The 6,000-nt window shown below is 43.3% G+C and overlaps 1 protein-coding gene across 1 annotated transcript in view; it reads left to right on the top strand.

The window, feature by feature from the left end:
* The first annotated feature begins 3,232 nt into the window (after positions 1 to 3,232).
* LOC146570140 (alpha-1,3-mannosyl-glycoprotein 4-beta-N-acetylglucosaminyltransferase C-like) overlaps positions 3,233 to 6,000 on the top strand; it is a 96,452-nt gene continuing 93,684 nt past the window's right edge. The window contains exon 1 of the mRNA XM_085282975.1: positions 3,233 to 3,545. The gene's annotated coding sequence lies outside the window, so the exon portion shown is untranslated. The remainder of the gene's footprint in view (positions 3,546 to 6,000) is intronic.

The following is a 6,000-nucleotide window of genomic DNA, read 5'->3' as shown; positions in this document are numbered from 1 at the left end:
CACTTGAAGACGGAATGAAAAGTTGGACTTTAAAGACAGCGGGGAGGCACGGTAAAGGTACAAAGGAGATAACAGCCTTCATGGTGTCACAGCAGTTGTACACAAAAAAGTGACAGAAATAATGAGAGCATAAGAAGTTCAAACCATTTCCAAGTTTTTCAGCTCCACGTAGCAGACTAGTTACTTTATGAACTCAGATGCTGCTGGACAGTCGAAAGTATAGAGTCTGTTAACTGTCTCAGTGGAGAAGGAAAATCTTTGAGAAAATAGGAACAAGGATGTTCAGCCACACCCAGGTGTTGTCTTTAAACTGCATTTATGCTTATTTTGTTAGAAGACATAAGCTAGTGCCTTCACAAAATAGCTTAGCTATCTAACAGTTAACAGAAATGAGAGATAATTATATCACTGTTAGGGCTGCCACAAACGATTATTTTGATAGTCGACTAGTCACCGATTATTTTTGCGATTAGTCGACTAATCAGATCATGCATCCATTGGACGTAAAACGTACAGCTTATTGCACCAGCATGCATCTGCTCTTATATAACTATCATTAGCTTACAGCTTGAAGTGTTTAAGGTATGTGCTAACTAAAAATAAAGACAAGATGATAGTTTATTAAATTTTAATGAAGTTTGCAGATTGTTTCAGTGAAGTTTAATAAACTCCTTGCTATCTAAAATATAACAGGACACCGGAGTATATTCTCGAGCATCTCTCACTTCTGATAATCAGTTGTCTGCTTGACGTTTAGTCAGCTGTGTAAAAACTATAACTTTAATCTCAGCCAAACCGATTTACTCAGGAACAAATAAAATACTAAAAAAAGCCAAATAATATCATTTTTAAGTTATCTCAGTGACTTATATATCATGTTTAACCTGAGTAGCGAAAGACGGCGGTGGGTTTGAAAACGATTTGCCGGGAGTCCGGTGTTCTCACCGGCTCTATTGAGCCTTGAACCCCGGCTAGCTAACGAGCTAGTGGGTAACAGACGTCTCCGAAAACGTCGGAGCGCTTTTGAAAATATGTGGTGTCTTGATAAACTGAGCAGATATTTGAGGTTTACACAGCTACATTCTCGCCTGAAAATATATTAATATTAACACTAACTAGCTGCTGCCATTGTTGGAAACTGAGCTGGGTTGCGCTATGAATTCTGGGACAGAGCTTCTTCTTCTCCGGGGTTTAACGGCAGCTGGCATCCTTGCACATGCAGTGCTGCCATCTTCTGTTTCAGTCCGTTATTACACTCTTAAATACTACTACTTATTCCTGCGTCTTTTGTGATCTTACAAAGCTTCAAACGACGCGTCGACTATTAAATCAGTCGTCGACGATTTTGATAGCCGACGTAATCGTGACTAGTCGACTAATCGTGGCAGCCCTAATCACTGTGGTAACAGGACTTCATCGTTCGTCATCATTTGCCTTTTATGGTTTGGCTGGATTGGAATTGGGAACCTAAAATCTCTTCAGCTGTTTCATAGAAGAATGCTGCATAAAAGACGGACATTACCAACAGTCAAAGATTAGTTTGTAGGTTCTCATTCTGAAGTCTTAGCTGGAGCATACTCACTGACTGACACATTTAGTTTTTGAAGAGCCACAAGGTAACATATTAGAAGGAAGTGCTAAATAATCAGCTTAAATGCAAGACTGAAATTTGCCATTACTGACGCACAATTAACCAAACATCGACGACAGTCAGATAACCAGGTTGGCACCCACCTGTCACTCCCATGTCCCAATAATGTCCTTTGGAACTCCAAGTCGGGGGTTCGACTCCCAACCAGAGCATCTGTATTCAGTAAGGGTCCCCCAGCTAGACCCACCCCATGCTAACCTTGGAGATGAGCAAGAAAGAGATAACTGAAGCCATACTGGCTTGGAAGTCACCCAGATTAACAAGGTCCACATCAGGTGTTGAGGAACCAGCAACACTGATGAAAACTGGGCTACTGTAACAAGAAAGCATAAGTGGGCAAGGGATGAGAACCGGGCTTTTTAAATAATTCTAATAGAACTCTATTAGAATATGCCCCAAGGTTTCATTAGGTTTATTTTATAACCTATGGTCATTTCAATAAGGGGAGATCATTAGAAAGAATGAACATGATTTGTTGAAAATATGAACAGAATATAGATAGGCGTTTGGCTGTTAGACTCCAATGGCCTGTCTTGGCGGATCGGCGCTTGAGTGATGAGCGGTGGACATGGGGAGAAGGTCGGTTGCACAAAGGCGTCTGCAAAAGAGAAAGACAGATGCGCAGTGAGATTTAAATTACGCAGCATGAATCCTGATTGGCCTGGAGAATGCCGGGAGAAGGTGATCTGACCAGACCAGTGATAACACAAACAGCTTGACAGCGTGGGAAAGTGAGAGTGAAAAAGCTTAGATTTAGCCAGCAGCACCTAGGAGTGGACAGATGTGAGACCATCAATCTTCCTTATTGAATGCATAAGTTTCATTATGAGAGTCTGAAAAGAGGATTATCCAGGCTAAGCACACTAGCTCATAATTTGTCAGTCACAAAGTATGAGCCAATGAATGAGCGCCATTCTTCTCAAAATCCATTTCACTTCGCAGGTCAGGTCCGGGTTCAAAACATCAAGCCGGTGATGCTGAAACTGCTGAGCTCGAGGTTTCAAAATGCAACTTCGTAAGCCACGAGCCTCTGTATACCAGCTATGTTTGACATAAAGCGAACAAAGCACACTGTGACTACATTTATTTATGCTGTAAAGTAGGGCATTTTGACATTGGAGTGTTTTGTTTCAACTAGTCTTTGGAACTGGCCTCAAGTGGCCATTAGAGGAACTGCAGTTTGCCACACTTGGAAGCTGGCTTTAGCATGTTTTGCAGTGTGTCTGGAGATCCCTTTTTAAAGAGGACCAGAAATGTATTTTATGCATTTCAATCATGCTAATAGTGTTAGTAAAAATAAATTTGCTTGAAGTAAAAAATAAAAGTGCCTACACAAAGCGACTTGGCATAGCCTTCCAGGGCTCACAACTCCCTGAGGCAGGCACAAATGCGATGGTGGTTTTATGCGATGCTTACCCACTTAGAATAAATAAAGCGGCTGAAGTGACATGCTTTGAGTTTGTGTAGCTATAGGTGTAACACGTTGCCTCTTTAAGGCAGAAAATCCAGAGAGAGAGAGAGAGAGATAGTGCAGGGTGGGGGCTGGAGAGAAGAGGAGAGAAAAGTGGGAGCCAATAAGAGGCAGTGGGAGCAGACACAGTGTTTGTGACACCTTGTGGTGGAGCGTGAGGGGGTGGCAGAGTTTGAGAGAGAGAGAGAGAGAGAGAGAGAGAAAGGAGGGGGTACCACTGGATAGAGAAAGAGAGAGAGAGAGAGGGAGAGATCAAAGCGAAAGAAGAGACAGAGGAGGAGAAACGAGGATGAGAGATAGCAGCATTGCAGCGAGAGCGAGCGCGCGAGAGCCCTTCCTGCCTTTGCAACGAGTGTTTACTCCACTTTTCCTGAGAGCCGGTTATCTCCCCTCTGCGTGAGTCATGGAAGTGATTTACTGTAGGTGAGTGGAGCGGCGCGGCAGCAGAAATACACAGATCTGTGCGTGTGCGTGTGTGTGCGGACCGTGGGGAGGTAAGATCGCTCCGTATCTCCCTGGATGTTATTTTCACAGTTTGGTCCCTCCATCCTCTTTTTCTTTCCCATCTCGTCGTGAGAAGCCGTACAACCAACTTCTGCGGAGTTTGGGTCTTGTTCAAACAGCCGCTTCTCCTCCTTTCCCCACATTTGTCCTCTCAGGCGTAGGATACTTTGTGCTCGTGCAGGCTGTACACACACTGTGTAAAGTGTGAAAGGCACGCTGCAGTCTCTCTCTGACAGTCTGAGCAGCATTTAGTGCTTCTGTATTGACAGTCGGACTCAACGGGGCTGAGGGCTGGAAGAGGATGAGAGGGAGATGACTCAAATCTCTGCTTGAGGGACCTGGAGGGTAGCAGCATCAGCGATGATGATGTCGATCTGTAGAAGAGCAGAGATGGAGACAGAGAGAGAGAGAGGGAGGGAAAAAAAGAGATAATCTTGCACAAATAAGCTTTGGCTGCTTGTCAGATTTTTACACAGTATTTTTATGTCTGTGACAAAGCTGATGCCAAATGCGTGCATGTAGATCCTGTGTGATGGCTCCACAGCTGGATCTTCTCCCTGAGCATCTCTCTATGTCCCCACTAACTGAGGTGTGCAGCCTGTGGTTTTGTTGGTGTGTGTGTGTGTGTGTGTGTGTGTGTGTGTGTGTGTGTGTGTGTGTGTGTGTGTGTTTAAGGCAGGTGATCAGAGATTTCTGGCTCAGACATCCTGAGTGACAGCTGAGCTCTATCACAGCTTTCATCATGACTCAAGCTGGTAAACTGTAGCTCAGCTTGTGACACAACCCCCCCACCCCCCACCGTCATGAGGGAATAACCTGGCTTCATCTCATGGCTGGATTAGAGTGATTTACTGTCGCTCCCCGTTAGCCTGGATGTGTTTGTGTGGGGTCTGACCTATTATGGCACCTAATGGCCTCATATGTTATTTCCAAAAGGACATTGTCAAATGGTAAGCACTGTTGTCAGCCACATCCAGCTGGACTGACAACAGTTGTTATTAATGTTAGCTCTAGTTCTGACCCCTGTGAAAACTACTACTGGCAGATGTGCTGGACAAGAATTAATAGACCCTTTAAAATTAGAAATTACATTTAGTGCAGACTGGATTTACCATCAGCCAGGATTTCCTTGACTCTTGCTAAAGGACAACTCCAGAGGATATTTTTATATTTTCTAGCTGGCCTGCAAAGTAGTCCTCAACACAACTCTTGATTGAATGTACAAAATATTAGGGTCACTGCCCTCGCATTGATCTTCAGGCCCTCTCTCCACATCCCTGTTTTCTTGCAGCTTAAAAATCCTTTTTCATTGATTCGTCTCCTCCTTTCTACCTGCACTCCCTCTGTTGTGATTCATATAGATTTAATACAGGGAATCAATGAAGGAAATGGCTGGATTGACCTCATCTGTGTTGTTTGTGGAAAGACAAAGAGCTTCTGACACCTTTTTAGATTCAGTTTGTTACCCTGTGAGAACTGCCCGTGACTTTTAAACAAACACATTCGCCTTCTTTTAAATTCGAGACATCATATGAAAGATTCAGAGGTGCAGACAGGTGAAATAGCTCACGCTCATGGATCGATGAACAGGCAGGGAAAAAAGTGTAAATGAGAGAAGCAACAGAGCTAATAAACACGAATAGCAAGTTGTACCACAGTTGGTATTACTTACAAATCTGTGTCAGTCTGCTACCATCATATCGAGCGAGCAGAGCTAAATTGGGCAAATAAAGTTTTTGAAGCATGCACCGAATTTCTTGAGAGCAAAACAGTTTTTTTGTTTGCTTGTTTTTTACAGTACAGTCCTTTCATGTTCACTCACATCACTCACTGCACTTTGAGAAATAGGAGTACATTAAAAGTGCACTGCTGTCCTTAAAAGTGCAGTTTAAACAGTAAATGGACAAGTACTTATAAAACACTTTTCTACTCTAACTCAGCACTCAAAGCACTTTTTACTCCAAGCCTCCTTTACCCGATCACACAAGCATTTTTTTCTCTATATTCAAGCACCTTCTCTAATATTCACACCGGAATAGATGAATTGCAACCTAATGATCTGCTGACATGGAGATTGTAGCTGGGCAGCGAATCGTCAACCGACTGGTAGACAATCGGTCGCTATACCTCCTGAGCCATAGCCGCCCAGTCAACACCGAAGTAGCCTGCAGGGTTAATTAGTGGTATCCAAAGTAATTAGGCGTGCAATCTCAAGGGTAAAAAACCACAAACAATGGTATACATGTTCCCAAGCAATAATAGGTGCATCATTGCACACTTTCATTTAGCTTTTATGATTAAATATAAATATAAAGGGCAGCACGGTGGTTAGCACTGTTGCTGCACAGCAAGAAGGTCCTGAGTTCAATTCCAC

Source organism: Mchenga conophoros, linkage group LG7 (genome assembly GCF_057382185.1).
Source record: "Mchenga conophoros isolate Kocher_MC1m ecotype Shallow Benthic linkage group LG7, M_conophoros_male_GT1.1, whole genome shotgun sequence".
Classification (NCBI taxonomy): Eukaryota; Metazoa; Chordata; class Actinopteri; order Cichliformes; family Cichlidae; genus Mchenga; species Mchenga conophoros.
The sequence above is the reverse complement of the archived record's forward strand: the minus strand, read 5'-3'. Positions and strand labels throughout refer to the sequence as shown.